The 17,409-nt window shown below is 38.4% G+C and overlaps 1 protein-coding gene across 6 annotated transcripts in view; it reads right to left on the bottom strand.

The window, feature by feature from the left end:
- The window catches only part of SATB2 (SATB homeobox 2), a 200,161-nt gene that overhangs the window by 165,136 nt on the left and 17,616 nt on the right, over positions 1–17,409 (bottom strand). The window lies entirely within an intron of this gene.

Here is a 17,409-nt window from a genome sequence, read left to right as displayed (position 1 = left end):
TAATCAGGACTAGTATTTTCAGATAAGATCTGCTTTTGTCTAGAAATGTTGTAAGATACCTAGTAATGGTCCTAAGCTATTATGTGAATATGTACAAGAAAATCAATAGGAATTTAAAAGAAGCCCCTCTTGTATCTTTTATTTTTCTAAATCCTGGTAAACAGGCCATCAACTAACCTGAAAATACCCTGCTCATGTAAGTCTTAACTGACATTTATGTCAAAATATACATACAAATATGAAACTTTGTCTTTTTAAAAAAATATTATTTTATATAATAACACCAGTTATCACTGGAAAGGAATACCTCTGCTTGGTTTTCAAAGAAAAGAAGTAAACTACCCTAAAGAATAAAGCAAATTAGTGTAGTTGAAAATCTGTTGAAATCTGTTGTCACTGAAATATTTCTCTCCTTTGTATCAATATGTGAAAAGCTAAAAAATGTTTAATTTGCCAAAAGTGTTTTATAAAATGTTTTTTATTTTTTTTAAAAAGTCATACAGGTATTTAAATCTAAACGTAGCCATGGCAGAAGAAGATCAAAATTTTACCAACATACGAGTAATAAACATGGACTCTGCCCTACATAATTCACACAAATTAGTATGTTACGGAGTAAGGATCTACTCCAGGTCTTCTCTTCGTGCAAGAAAAATCAAAGGTTATGAAGGAAGAGCGGGCAGGCAGAGAGATGGGGGAGGTGGAAGACGGGCTGTTCATGATGATGTCACTTCACAATAAAAATAAGACCTCTGTGTAAAATGACACGTGCAAGTATGGCCTCTCACACACAGAACGCAGAGGAGTTTCTCTAGAAGCCCCTCCCTGTTGTCCAGACCCTAGAAGCCTCCTGACTCACTCTGATCTGGAAAGCAGAGGGTGGGAACAGATACTCTGCAAACTACCAGGTCACAGATTTAGATTTTTCTGCTAAAGATAATACAGTGGTGCAACTGGTTCCCATGTGCTAATTATTATTATTAAAGATAGTAAGTGTTGGACGTAATTATTAAATATAATCATTATTAATAATACTCATTAAGAATTGTTATCATTAAAGATCACGGTAATTATTACCAAGCCTGAACGACAGACTAGCAAGCCACACAATACCAGACCTGGGACAACTACTAACTTAGTGTTCACGCCAAGGAACAACAAAGCAGCATTATCGTCCATTGCTCATATACTATCTATGGTATAGACTCACGGAACATAGGAAATAAGGATGGAGCAGACTGATTGTTTTACATAAAGAGGAGAATTGAGCCTAGCCACGTGGTGCCTTACAAAATATTTTTTTTAATTGTGACCAGCACTGGCATAGCAAATGCTTATTTACTTATATGTCTGCTTTATTCCCCATTGCATGTAAGACATGTAGTGAATAATATAAAATAGATTTCCTCCAAATTGTCTCTGTGGTCATTCATTTATCCAACTCTTACTCCCTGAACACCTACTGTGTGCCAGGTATCCCTTGTGGCTCCAGTGATACAAATGAAAACAAGCCTTGCCTTGCTCCTGCCCTCAATGCAGTTGAAAAGTGTTGTAAAATCTTCCTAAGCAAGCATAATGGCATTTTATAGGACCCATTCGTGAGAGTCCTTACCAGCAGGGAATAGCCCCCATTTAGACCTTTTAACTCTTACATACTGGTATATGATCTTTGTCCAAGGAAGTAGGTTGATTTCTCTTTTTAATGATTTAAACGTAAGCACACATAAGGCCGTGCAGTCAGTGGTGCCATAAGCTACTTCACCACTAATACCTGTGTGTACATAAGTTTCAATGCCGAAAATCCACGTGCAGTTCCTAATGTCAACATCTAAGCGTCACTCATCTGGGAATCACAGATAAGACCTTTAAATGAATCCAGTTGCTCCACAAGCTATCATGTATCCATTACTTAGGAACCATAAATCTTCCTCAAGTCTATGGTCAAGTGAAAAAATTTAAGACCCCATTAATTTTTTTTAGTAATATTAACAGTTCATGAGTTAGAGATGAAATACAATACTAAAGCACAAAGATCTATACCATGTAGAGATTTATGTTTTGAAAATGGCAATGACCAAAATATTTCCTAAATATTTTAGTTCAGTGAGTAAAGGAAGCAATTGTTAGTACGTGACAGCAGTAACTCCTCACAGCCAAAACGCAAGCGCCAGTCCCTCACAGGCAATCGCCTACTTTCAAAAAAAGAAGGAAAAAAAAGGACTTTGAAGTCATTTATAAAACAAAACAGTATTAATCAGAAGTGTATGATAACAGAATCTGTTCTGAAAGCACATATACATGTGATACCAAAAACGATCATAAACAGGTTATATTTAATGACTAAAAAATGTACCTTTTTAGTAGAATTGGAGCAACCTAAACAATGAAATCTTTACAATGAAACGCAATTTTTACAAAAGAAGAAGAAGGCAGGAACAATAGATGCAGTTACTAGTGACAATGACAAGAGAAATGAGAACGGGTAAAACAGTACAATTGAAGTCAAATGTAAGGAAGAAGAAAATTAAGGCATAGGTTTTAAATGCCTTTAAAAACAGCAAATCCCTAGGAAAGAAAACTATAAGAGGATGAGTAGAAATATATATCAAAAAAAATATTTATCCATTTTGTCCCCCCATTCGCTCCAGGAAAAAAGAGGGGGAAAAAAAGGAAGAAAAAAAGTGACAATAGATGAAAGGATAGGGAGAGTATGTGGAAAGCACTTCAAAAACTAAAGAATGGGAAGAATTAATAGATAAGTTCCAACAAAAGAATAACAGCAATAAAACTAAACTGCATCTATAAAAATTCAGAAATGATCAAGAAGAAAAAGAAAGACACTCTTGTTCTAGCCCTATACCTACAGCTTATGGCATTATTTTTCTTTTATTGTAGCACAGACCCATCTTCAGATGATCAAGTAGAGAACTTTGAACCTTTTGATTATAAGCCTCGCTAAGCCTTTTACAATTGCAGGAGGTAAGCAAATGGTTTAATCTAGAGGACAGGCACACAGCCCTAGCCATTTGCTAAAAATTAAGAGCTGTCCTGACAATTGGGATAAATGGTTAATTCTGTTATCACAGAGGAAAAATAAGCAACGGGACGTTCTCTACTGGAAAAATGCATTTTCCCAACTGTCATTAGTTATGATGCTCAATTGTCACTTTCATTATGACATGATCTCTGAAGAAGCGCGCATAATGATGAAGCGTTAACCTGGTCTTCACCAGCACAGCCCTGGGAACAGAGGGAACAGAGGCGTGCGGGGAGAGGACGGCTCTGCACCCGGGGGCAGGCACTCTTAGGTGGAGTCCTGGCACTACCATACTAACCTGTGGGAGTGATCCTGGGAAATTTACCTGACCTCTCTGAGGCTCAAACTCCTCCCAGCTGAAATGCGGAACAATAGCATCTACATCCTAGACTGGTCGTGACAATTAAACAGCGGAAGGTAGTTAAACTGTCTGACAGGTAGCCCTCAAATAATGAAACCTATCTGGTTTTCTTTTTTATAAATTTATTTATTTATTTTTGGCCGTTGTGGGTCTTCGTTGCTGCGCGCAGGCTTTCTCTAGTTGCAACAAGCGGGGGCTACTCTTGGTTGCGGTGCACAGGCTTCTCATTGCGGTGGCTTCTCTTGTTGCGGAGCACGGGCTCTAGGCACGCAGGCTTCAGTAGTTGTGGCACGCGGGCTCAGTAGTTGTGGCTCGCGGGCTCTAAAGCGCAGGCTCAGTAGTTGTGGCGCACGGGCTTAGTTGCTCCGCGGCATGTGGGATCTTCCCGGACCAGGGCTCGAACCCGTGTCCCCTGCATTGGCAGGCGGATTCTTAACCACTGCGCCACCAGGGAAGTCCCTATTTGGTTTTCTTTCTACAAAAACAGTATTAATACCACTTCACAGAGGAAAAAAATGAGACCAATCATTTTCTTCAGGGTCCATAATCAATGCTCATGATACTTCCTAAAAAGCATTTCTTCAGAATAAAAATTATACTAATAATCACTGAATGGCCTAATTACTGCAGATGCAAATAATTAAGGCCAAAAATGTTCAACAGGCCCCAGAGCAAAAGGGTGAAAGTGTTAAAAGCACCATACTTTATATTCTAAAATATATTCTAAAATTGCCTATCCAATACAGGAGCCACAAGTGGTGACGGAGCACTTGAATGTTGACTAGTCCTGCGTTGAGATGTGGCGTGTGACATACACACTCAATTTCAACAATTTAATACCAAAAAATAATTATATTTAACACAAAAAAAAATTTTATGAACTGCATGTAGAGATAATATTTTAGATACATTGAGTTAAACAAAATGTATTATTAAAATTAATTTCACCCGTTTCTTTACCATTTCTTTAAAAGAAGCTACAAGAAAAATTATACACGTGGCTCTTATTACATTTCGATCAGACAAAGCTGCTCTAAGCAATCTGCCAAATACCAACATATACAGTGGTTTTTCTGACCCAGGATAAATACACCACAAACTGATAAGCAGGACAATTGTGCGATTGTCTTGATGCCCCTCACTTATCTTTCCTCTGTGCTCCAGATCTTAGGAGACTTGAGTACAGATGGATTCTTGGTTAAACTCCAATATCTAACGTGATATCTTCTCCGCATCACTGAGCAAATTGTAGGCTATTGTTTTATTCCTAATTATATTAATCCAACTTCTTTATTAAAGAAAGGCTTTTTTTCCCCTTCCCTTCATTTTAGAGAACAGTTACAGTGTTCAGGAAATGACAAGACACTGGCATGAATGTGACCCGAGGAACAAGTACTCTTTAATGGGCTAGATCTAACCTAACAGAGAAAGATGAAAGAAGGTCCAGAGGCAGGGGGTCTAGATGACAGGGTTCTACCGCCTTCTGCGAAAGCTGGACACAAAACAACACGCTCATTTGCACAGCGCCTCCTAAGTCATCGTGTACTCTGACATACATACTTACCTTTGTTTCCTCCCCACGTTTACCCTGTGGGAGGGTTATTATTACCCTCATCTGATAAATAAGGAAGCTGAAACTCTAGGAAAATAAGTAAGATGTCCAAAGAAACCAAGAGAGGAAAGAGTAGAGCAGCTCCGATTAACCAACTTTAAATCCCAAGCACACAGCTTTCTTGGGGGTCGAAAACAACACTCCAAAGCCCATGTCCACAGAAATCTAAAGGTGTGGGCTTTTAGTAAAGGGCCCTTCACCACACTTGCTGTGTCCAGTGGGTGACCTGCGTCGCTTGTAAGTGAATTTGCCTTTCAATGGCCTATCACCTGTCAGGCACTGTGCTGGGCGCAGAGGAGGAACCAAACACAGATCCTGCCCTTCAGTCACTCACAGACAAAGAAAGGCTCAAATATTGGGTCCTTCTCTTGTGTGGTGCCAACGGTCTCTGGTCTCCTCCCCAGCCCCTTTGCCTCCTGGGTCCACCTTCATTCCTGGACCTGCCCCCTGAATGACAGGAATCAGTCTGAGATGACAGGAAGCCAGCCTTTCTCCTCCCCTCTTTCAAAGGGCTCCTAAAACCATCTGTTTCCAAAAGAAAGGCGGCCACAGGGCCCACTCCCTTCCCTCCGGCTGGCAGTAGATATGGTTCTATTACCTGAGAAGGTCCCTGGGCTAAATGAAGATTACAAAGGCTTTAGGGCAGAGTCTCTCATATATATCTGTTCTTTGTATAAAACTGAACCTGGGGTAAAACATCACGCTCAGCAACCACCACAATCGATAAATCATAGAACCCCAGAAACAATGAAACAAATTCTACCCTGGAGACCAAGTGAATAATACAGGGTTTTCCAAAGGACTGGCAGAGAAGGGAGTGAGGGGTGGCAGCTATCTTTTCTTATTGCAAATTTACTAGAAAAACAAAACACCCACTTCCTTGCTCTTTAACCTCCTATCCTCTCCCTCTCTGTCTCTGTTTCTCTCACACACGCACAAGCACACACTCACATTCACACACACACCCTGCGTCACAGACAAGAACAGAAAGAACTCGCCAATATTAACCTGTAGATGCTTCCTCCCACCCTAAAACAATAAAGGCAAGTTTGAGCACCAAGAACTGCTACCAGAAATAGAAAGAAAGGATAGGGTGTTCCTCACCTCCTTCTTGGGGTCCCAGGCAAAATCTCAAAATGGATCAAGTGTGTCTTCCCTACTCTCTTCTTTTCTGCCCCTGCTTTTCACTCCCAGGGCCTAACCTCCTGAGCTCTGGTGGCCCCAGGCTCCACATTCCACTCCAGCCTCCCATTCCCCCAGGGGCTGAAATTCCAAAGAGATTAATAGATAAAAAGATGCTACACTTCACTGTTTCAATGGCTTGGTAGTCCCTTAATTTCCTCAGATATATTTTCATTTTAAAAGAAGTACATTGTATCCCACATTAACTTCTAATGGAAAGAATTTGAGGTACTGTCATAAAGAAAAACATGCTTTCACCAGTCTTGGGGGGGAAGAGCAAAAACATCTGGGGGCAAAAGAGCCACCCACAGGTGGCCCAGAGGACCTCCAAGCTCCCCTAAACTGCTCCACTTTCCAAAGTTCCTTTCTGTCTTTTGCTTCTGAACTACAGATTCTCAGAAGGATTCATTCGTTTTTGTTGTTGGTTTTGTTTTTAACTCTTCCCGAAGAGGAAGCAGGAGCAGAGACAGAGGTGGGACAGCTGAAAGTCCTGGGTCGTTCACAGGTGGAGGACCAATCAATCCTACAATTATGGGGAAGGCAAAATGCACTTAATAATTACTCTAAGTGCAAACGAAGCCACATATGCAGAAATTCGATCTCCTGTTCATCCATGACCCAGTTGCTTAGACCTGAGAATTAGGCCTCCAAGTAAAGCTTTAACAATATAGCTCCTTGACGCCACTTACTCTGTGGGGAGGTGGGGAGAGGTAAGACTACCAAGAAATATTTTATTTTCAGAAATCTCTCTAGTAAAACCAGACACTACTGTGCAGCCCTTGGGGCAGGTCTTAACTTTGGAAGATAAGAACGAAAAATAGGCCAGGGGTAGGGATGGCCTCGTAAACTCTGGTCCTCTCACTTATCACCTCAAAGGCTCAAATTGGGTTTAAAGTGGTAGGGAAGGGAGATGGGTTCTGGTCTTCCAGACCTCTGATTCCAGGCCTGTCCCCAAACTGAGAAGCCACAATTCAACCTGAAGTCAGATCTGAAGGCTGAAGGATAAACTCCAGGTCTCTCAGTACTCTTCAGTTATAGAAACGCAGTGGCAGGATCAAGTTGGCCTGGCAATCTGCAAAATGGGATTTCACAGGCACACAGGAGGCACAGGGTGCCTACTTATCTAAACAAAAATGCCTGAGCTACACCTGGGAACACAGCCACAGCAAGCCTGACCCAAGGAACTAAATTCCCAGCTGTCAGGAATGTCCAGTTAGAGTGAAGGAGAGGCCGGTCTTTTCCTTCTCCAACATGAACTGGACTTAGATTAAGTCTTCACCCTCCCACTCTCCCTTCCACTCCCAGGCTGACCTGCAGCAGGCCCAAAAGAAATGTTTGTTTATTTTAACAAAATGCTAATTCCACCTAGACATTAGTAACCACCATTAACAGGCAGTGTCGGTTCTAAAGTCTCATGACTCCCTGGCTACCTAACTTGTCCACATCACTTTGGCCCTACTACACAGCATTCAGCATTGGTAGACAAGGAAAGCTTTCTAGGAAAGGATCCGCACAAGTGGATTCAGGAGCTCACTCCATGTTCTCTGGGGGAAGCGCACCAGACCACAGGGCCCTGGCATGACCACTGTCCACAGAAATTGTTGGTTTATCACCACGAAGGCATCACAGTCAACTGGCGTAGGACTCTGTTGGGTAGCAGCACTGTGCTCTGTGACTGTGCACATCCTGGAGCCCTGGGCATCTTATCTGCAGTCCTACCCATGTCCTGCACTGAAGGACTGCGGCATCTCTTCTAAATGTAGTAACTACAGAGAGACAAAATGTTTACTGATCCCAGAATCAAAAAAAAAAAATTAAGAAAAGGAAAAAAAGTAGAATATGCAAGTCTGTGTATCACAGAAGAGTTCAAACATATGGCATACTGTGTAAGTATCCCCAACTAAATTCTTGAGGTTGTTTTCTCACTGGGTTAGAAATGCATGTATTAGTAAGCCTTGAGACTCAATGGCATGCTGAAATGACTGTACCATAATTCATCAACATTAGGATTTCCTTCCTCCGTTAAGTAAAATTTTATTCTGGAGGTTTCTGGGAGGATAATTTTTTAAATAGTATTGAACTAGAGATGTACTTGCCGCTCCCTTCATTCTTATTATCCTCTCTGGAAAAGCTATTTGCAACTCAGAGCCCCAGGAGTCAAAAAAGGGGTTAATAAAAATTATCTTTATACTAACATTTGCTTCGTCATCTCAGGTTTTGAGCTCTGCCTTAAATGTTATTTTATCTAATTTAATAATTAAAATAAAAACCCTTGATTGATTTCTCCAGTGTAGTGGTAAGGAAAGCTTAACTGTACTGAGGTTCTCTAGCAAGGAATTAATAAAGGAATCAAGCACTCGGCTCTCAATAAGACAAGACTACCCAGATTTCTAGTGGGAATATTTCAGAGCACAAGCATGTTTTCTTTGGGGAGTTTAACTCACCAAAATTATTAAAAGTTGAGATCAAACACTGGTGCAAAGCCCCAAAGGAAATCATACTAGAGTGGAGAGATTTTTAGCAAATAAAAATCTGAAAAGGTAAAGTTTGTATAGTGAAAAATAAAGACTTTCTCCCTTACAAGAGGAAATCCTACTGTCTATGTTTAGGGTTCAAACAGCAAAACATATATGGATGTTTAATAGATGTATAAAGATCGTCACTGTGAAATGAATGCAGATTTCACAAGGCCGAGCTTAAACAGACAGGCAGCCATTACCATCCTTTCCCAACCACTAAAAGCCACTCTCATTCTTATACCCAACAAATGCCTCCACTGAGATGTAACAGCAACCAGGTCCTTGAAATGGCTAACACTGGGAGAAGAAAAAGAAAGGAACAGGAGGAGAAAGCAAGAAAGTCAAAATCATGCTGTGTATTCTGCAGTTCCCTAAGGGTACACTGGGCTCTCTGGATGGCAATACATAGGATATTATTATTGTGACTGAGATGAAGTTAATAAAACCCAGCATACAGACTGGGGAAACTCAGGTCCCCACTGATGGAATACTTCCCACACAAGATATTTTAAGCTTATATGTACCTGTACAATTTATAGCAATTACTTAAATAAGAAAAACAGAACAGAGAAAACTATTACACTGCTTTTTTTCACGTTATGTTTCTGACATCCCCTTTATAATTTATATCATTTCCAAAAGACACTATTAAGTTTGATATTAAAAAACCAAAGAGACCATTTCAGCCACTGCATGTAAATCCACTGAAACTCTTATTCTCATTCTTAATGTTATCTAAAGGATACCACCCAACCAAAGGAGGAATGTTATTCCATTTTTAACTATCTTTGAAAAGTGTCACAAAAACCCTTTTTCTTTCTCCTGGAAAAAAAAGTCATAAATCTTTATCCTAAAGAAAATGTAAGTTTCTACCTTCCTTAAAGCACAGAAACCCTGGAAGAGCACTGTACTATTTTAAATTGGGGGTAATCCCAGATATGGAGTACCTCAACCTCAGAAAGATTTCATTCTCCCTAGATTCCCTGGATTCACAAGTTCTTTAACTCTAGAATAATTTCTGAGCCATAAAATGAAGCGTATTAGTATAGTTTCTCCCCATCCCGGGAGGCCACAATTTCAAAAATAGTTCTCATCTCACAAGCTCAACACAAGATAATAGAAAGACAAGGCAAAGGCTCTTTTTCAAAATTTGCATGAAAGGAGAAAGGGGTTCTTTTGGAGGTTAACTCGGAGATGTAGGTTTAGGCTTGTGTGTGAACGCACCTGCCTGCCATACTGACAGCAACTATGTTATCTTAGCACCATCACTGCCCAGGTCCAGGTAAAGATGACAAAAGAAACTATACCTAACAGCTTCAGTGAATATAGGTTCATTTCTTTATTTTGTTAATAGAAGTAGGATGACAAACAGATATGTTTTCAGAGAGCAAGCCTGTGTTTATTATATACATGAGAGGCTGGCTGTGAGAAAGACGACTTCACTGACTCACATCAAAGGAAGAAAAGAGCTGCGTCTCAGAAGCCTTCCTTGGTTAAAAAGAACTGTCTCCCTCAAACCTGCTTTCAAGCTATACATCAATCTTCAATATAATTATGTTGGACAGAATATAACCTCTCGGCAGTTAACTTGTTTACAATAAATGCTTAGTTTGGGCACATGGACTGTATTTCAGTCTTATAAATATCAAACGCAAACCTACAACACTCCCATTATGGGGCCGAGAATTATCTTGCTATAAATCTTTTTATTGGGGGACTAAGGGAATTACTTTGCAGCTTGTCTTCCATTAACCACTTGGAACAGTGTGAAAAGAGGTACATTTATACTCTGACCCTGTGCTAATTGGAATTCTATACATTTCCATGGGAGAGTGTGTGGTATCAGTTCTGAATATGAAGGTCAGCCCCCAGACAGTTTTGCCATGGCAGCAAAAATATACACATGCAGCAAAATGGTTCTTACTGAAGTCATGGCATTCTCCTCCAGTTCTTTTTTCCTCCAAGTCTCTTGGGAACTAATGACCGTTTGTGACGGCACTGGCAGGCTTTCAATAGTAAGCTCTAGTTTGGGGGGCGGTGGGGTTTGGTTATAAGTTACCTGTAAAAACGTGCTGAAGGCTCAAGCTTACTATATGAATGGACCTGTAAATAGAGTGAGTTGTGCTGAATATTACCTGGAGATCCATTTGAGAAGGAAAAAAAAAATCAGAATCACCTGGTTTACCCTTGTAAAATGTCTTTACTTGGGTCTTAAATGTGTAATAACTTCCCTTTCAGTGAACAATTTGCTCCTCTTATAATACCGCTCCTCAATAATGAAGGGTATTTGGTCATCTAATACCACATCTGCCAAACCTACATACAGGACAAAATCTTGTCTAAATGGAGCCTGGTAAGCTGAAAGCCGGCAAAGCTTCAGGAGAACCCTGACTTAGCCTCACTCTCCTCCATGAGCGATTTCCAGGCATGCATTCTTCCTAGGGTTCTGAACACTTTCTGGTTTGCAGATCATGGCAACTGATCATCACAGGGTTTCCTCAATTGTTTCTTAATTTCACAATTACCTTGTAACCAGATTCCTATAATAACTCAACTTTAACATAGTATTAATATCATATATTTAAAAGATCATTTTAAGAATCCTAGTTTAAGTATGTTTTCCAAAATAACTAATACTGGGGAATTTAGTCCCTTTATTACTTAATACTGAGATCCCAACTTCTTTCCTCCTAGTCAATGCTATAATTTCAGGTGACATAAAGAATTTTTTACGTCTCTCAGCTTCTAATAAATAAGACAGGTAACTGATTTGTAAGTTTCAAGGGTTCTCAAATATAATTTTATTAAAAAAAATTTGCCACGTGACTTTAGTATGAGAGAGAGGAAAAATACTTTCATTGCATTAGCAGCCTCACAGATCTTTTTTGTTAATATCAAAAGCACTAGTTTGCAATATGAACTAATGGAAAATTGTTAAATTCACCTAAAATAATCACTTCTTTTTTTGATTTAAATAAGCCCTTTTAAAACCTTGACTATTTAACTGCTATTTACTTACGGGAGGGGAGACATGGAGAAGGTGACTGTATGAAAAAAAATATATAGGTTTTTTTTTTGATTGTACAACAAAAATTCTCTCCAAGGCAAAAAGACATTATGCCAAGTTCCTCCCAGAATTAATGTTTAGGTTTAAATTATAAAGCCCAGAAAAAAAACGGAACCACTAATAGACCCTTAAAGCTCGTGGCATTAGTCGATGATGTTAGGTTATGTAAATGTTAAAACTGAAAAACCTTTTGCTGACAACAGTATTTTAATGAAGGCACTATTAACTAGACTCTCTAAACTGAATTAAAAAAAAAAAAAAAAAAAGCCTTTTGAGCTGTATGACATAAATTCCAGTCTGAAAGGGATTATGCTTGGGACAATTCCGGGATCATGAGAACTCCACCAGGAAGGGTTTACTGCCTATCTTATTCCTTTCATTTTGCTTTGAGGAAGGTTTTTAAATATTGAACCCAAGAAAACTCTTAGCTACAGACCAAAGACACAGTCTCCTCTATCTCTGTCCACTAAGTCCAACCTCGGGCTCCAGCTGCTTTGATGGCCAACACCATTTGCGGTTTCAGTATCCCCACAACGAGCAGGGGTTAACTCCACTGTCTGGGCTAACTCCACTGTCATCACCCAAGTTTCCAGGCACACGCAATTCTATGAATAGAGTAAGAAATACAGCCTAGGGTGAAAGAACGCTAGCCACTGATTTCAGCGGCTGCCAGCCAGCTCGCTCCAAGTTGCTGAAAGCTCTACTCTGGGTAATGAGGGCTGGAGGCTTCAGCATTGTGAAGGATTATCGATTCAATGGCTCCAATGATTGCAGATGGAGGCCAGATCCTGTGCATCTCAGGTGACAGTCTATGTCACCTACATGAATGTCAGGTGATGTGTCCATGTAGAAACTCGGGGTCCCCAACACCCCACATGAACCGAGAAAAAATAAGGGTGCTCATTATTCACCTTCAACTTTCTCCCTCCCCTTCAGCCAGGGGAGGAAGAACAGCAGATCCAGGGACCACACCTAACCCTTACTTTGCAGGACTTTGTAACAAGAGGAACATTCATTACTTTTTACTTCCATTTACATAGATGAAAAAGAGAAAGAAAGAGAGAGAGAGAGAGAGAGAGAGACACGGAGGGAGAGAGGGAGGGAGGGAGGGAGGGAGAGAGAGAGAGAGAGAAGGTAGTTACACCTCAGGTGGGATATAAGAAACTGATTTCCCATCGTAAACTGTATATGAAGACAAATCAGTGAGCACTTCTCATGTCTCCTGAGCAACTACCTCCCGGGGGCTCCTCTCTGAACTTCCCAGGGAGGAGCAAGAACCAAATGGTCTCTCCCCAAAACAGATTTTAGCTAATAAATACAGCAAAGTAAGTGAAAAGTACTTGAGTTATTCTGCATCTTCTTCAAGACTAAAAATTTGTACGTTGTGTGACAGGTCCCCCTCATTTTTCTTAATGATGTTTTTATTATTCTTTCACTCAATTAAAGCAGAAATGGATATTGCATCTCTGACTGTATAATTGTTATTGTAATCTGTCTTCGATCACTGCTTGGGAAATGGGTCCGAAACAACATAAACTCTCCACTGCCTCAGAAGGCATGTCATTTTCTTTTACTACGACACTTAAAGAGACATTTATCATGCCTCTCTGTTAGCATCTTCGGGTTATGACTAAAGAAAGCTCTTGTTCTGTTAACCAAAAAGAAATAATAATAATGTTTTGAAAACATTGCTATTTGAAGAGTTTTGATATGAATGCGTTTTCCTTACAAGCGATCAATTTTTGCTTTTCTTATATGTATATATAAATAATTGGAACCAACGCAAGAAAAACATGCAATTTTAATGTGGGGAATAATCAGGAAATTTGAAAATCAATCTTAGTCAGTTATAAAAGAATGGATACACTTGCTTTCTAGCCAAATTTTTTTTTTAAAGTAAAAAATATTTTTAAAAGAAATAAAAGACATCTTTCCTTAACATTATGAAATTAAAATTGTTTCTACGAAAAGTGAAAATCACCTCTGTCAGATCTTAGTGCTTTGGAAAACATTTTCTCTAACTAGAGTCTCTATTAATTTGTTCATATCTGTGCAAGTCTTCAACAAAACAAAGAAAGTCACTGAGCTGCTGTGCACATTTCAATAACTGTGCAACCATCAGTAGGCACCTAACATTTACTCTGGTGTGAAATGCACCCCTTTTCATATACGGTAGCTTGAAGGGTTTCCCCTTAACTTTTTAATCTTTTTTGTTACGTTATGCTATAGTTTAACAGCCCACTGTGCTAAGGTAGAACTCCATTCCAATGATAAGGCAACTAGTTAAGGGCAGAACCTAATCCGCCTCACCCACTAACCAACAGTAATAATACTGGGAGCAATTAAAATTGAAATATACATCCCCCAGAGAGTTTTACTACCCTAATGTGTCATAAGCACAAATAATATTCTTAGTACAATATAAGACTGCCATAATTTGCTCATAACTTTCTTGCAAGGTTCAAATTCTTGAAATTTCTATTAAGGATTTTTCTTCATTTTAAGCATTTGTCAAACTAATAACTATAATATTCACTAGTTTATTTAAAAATTTTTTAAAGGTATACACATCAATTAAAAATGGAAAAAATACACACGATAAGCCCAACTGCCATAACTGTATATCTATGGCACATTTACTCCATTTTAGGTCATTTTTACCTGGTTAATAAAAAATCTGGAATAAGTAAAACTTTGCAAATGAGAAGCCAAAGACAAGTTGTAGAAGACAATTTTTGATGCACCCTTTCACTGCCTCGTAATTATACTGATTTTACCACAATTTTTAAATCACTTGCTATTAAACAGCAAAACAATTCTGTTAATTGAAAGCAAAAAAAATTATATGTATAGATGGAGTGCCATGATTTTGAAAACTCCACCATAGAGCATTTTTACATAAACACTGTATAGCATGAAGTCCTTGTGGGGCTTGTTTCATGTAAAAGAAGAAAATAAATGTTTGGTTGCTCACTGACTTCAGAAAATAAAGAAAATCGCACCCTATAGAGGCCACATCTGTACTTTTTTGGAAATCTGTAAGTTCTCAACTGGCTTTTGTTTTAACTCATACCCCAATTCCACGCAGGGCAGTCTACTTTGACTTTGAAATATCTATCACATTATCCGTAAGTAGTAGGATGATGAATCCTTTGTATATAAAAATCAATTTTTAACGCATAGACATTTCCAAACCTCTGTTGCACCTTAAAATAAAAGGAATTCACGGCTCTCCACATTGACACCCTCAATTAAGGATGGAGAGCAGTGGTAATTGGAAGTGAGAAAGGCCCAATACAAAGTCAGCAGAAGGAAATCACTCATTTTTAAATCCCTAAAAAGAAAACAAAAGGCAAACTCTCTTCTTCATTTTTTGAGCTAAGCATAAATGTCTCCTATTTGAAACCATTTTCAGTTCTTTTCTTTCTTTCTTTTCTCTCTCTCCCTCTCCCTGTCCCTTCCTTCCTTCCTTTCTTTCTTTCTTTTTTTCCAAAAAGTAATGAGTTAAAATGTGTGAGTTAGATCCAACATTTCACTGCTGTTCTTATTCTTGGGGAGTTGGGGGGGAGGGGGAACTTGCTGCCAAAGCTTCAGAAAAGAGAGTTTAGGCTGCTAATTTTCCGTTCACAAAATCTAAATTCCCCTTATGCATCTCACACAACTCATGAAATAAAATGAAACAGTATTATATCACTGCAAATTGAGACATTTTTATCAAAATAAAGAGTGATGATGCCAACATTTCATTTGTCATTTCCCACTTGTCACTTTCCACTGACAAACTGTTACACATACAACTTTTGTCAAATGCTCCATCCTTAAATATGTTCCAAAATGCCATTGTATCTCAGCATTCATGTAAGGGAGATAGTAAAACTATGTTACCACACATTAGTTACATAGGTTAAAAAAAAAAAGCCTACTTATTAGGTAAAAGAGTATAAATAACTTTATTTACATGCTATGTAAGATAAAGTTTGGCTTCTTGAAATGAAATAAACTATGTACATGTTTTCGGCACCTAATGTGAGATTACTAGTTATAAAAAACTTTTTTAATGATGAGAAATTGTCATTTTGCTCTATACTGGAAACATAAAGTTTTCTACCTTATTTTCAGTCAAAAAAAAAAAGAAACCTAAAAACTCTAAAAAGACAAAAGAAAATAATGCAATTTGAAATTCATCTAACTCTGTCAATTTGTCTTTTTTATATATCATATAAACTGTCTCCACGTTGAATCTTAAAAAAGAGTTTTAAATTATCAAAGTAGCACCACCAAATTTGACTGCTTACCAGATACGCCTTGTCAGATACACCAAATAATTACCATGTCTTGCCTGGAATAAAACTGATTTCCATATTCTTAAAATAACTCAAAATTAACATTCTTAGATATCTAATAAATTATGATTAGTCTGTTTCCCTCCCTACAGAGATAGATAGGCAAAATATATACACACATTCACACAAGGAGAAAAGAATTAACACAGGATATCTAATATGTACAGACTGATACTCTTAGTCACAACCCCCTGAAAAAAGAGGATACTGCTTATTGTCTGCAGTGGTTAGAAAACAGACACCTTAAGGGACATCTATGTAGTTCTAACACACACACACACTCACACACACACACACACATTTCACTGCAGATGATCTTGAATATATAATGGTCAGTGGGGTTTCTACTGATGGAATATAAGGCTTCCAAAATTACTCAAAACATCAAATTATGCTCAAGACTTTGAGGGGCGGATACCCTATGTTCTGTTTAATGTGTATGTTCCATTGCATATATTTTTTTAACCAAGTATATCTTTATTTTAATAACAGGCCAAGGACTGAAAACACTTTAGAGAGGGCTATTTTTCTACCTCAGCAAAACTACAGAGGACATGCTAGATTGTTGGATGACCCCAAAGCCTAAGTTCATTCTATTTAAAAGATCTTAAACCCTTAAAAAAAAAAAAAAAAAGTGGAGTACAAGACCGAAATACAACCTTTTCACTTTTAAAGTAATAACGAGTCTTCCCTACAAGCATAATGGTATAACATCCTAGGTTAAAATGAATTTAATGAGTTTTCTCCATTTTGCCTATGTTGACAATACGTTTCAAATTTCTAAATATTTTATACATTTCAATAGGTCAATATCTATACTCTTTCATATCTGCCCTCCTTTCAAAAAGTAAAATATCTCTCTACAACTGCTCATATGGTGACTACACCTGACCTGAACTGCATTTCTTTTACTCTTATCTAAAAGGAAATGTTCCACATGCAGACAATTAAACTAACTGTTGTTGTAGACAGTGTTCAGCTCTAAATGAGGCCCTGCGCAACAATCATGATCACATTTGCTTCCCTATTTGAGTACATCAGTGTGTATTGCATAATGATTTTTTTTCCCCTTGCAACAAGGCAGTTATGTTCTTGAAGGGGCTGCCTGGTAGCAAGAAGAATAGGTTTACTTCGGGTCAAAGAGTTACAAGATAACTTCAACAGACAATTCTTCAACAAAATTAAAGTTATTTTAAAAACTAATTTTTCCCCAAAAAGCTATTTTTTTCCAAAAAAATCCAGATATTCTCAGTGTTTAAACATCTTTCCTTGAACTCTAGAAGATTTA

This window comes from Globicephala melas, chromosome 7 (genome assembly GCF_963455315.2).
Source record: "Globicephala melas chromosome 7, mGloMel1.2, whole genome shotgun sequence".
In the NCBI taxonomy this organism is placed as follows: Eukaryota; Metazoa; Chordata; class Mammalia; order Artiodactyla; family Delphinidae; genus Globicephala; species Globicephala melas.
This window is presented reverse-complemented; position numbering and strand designations above follow the sequence as displayed.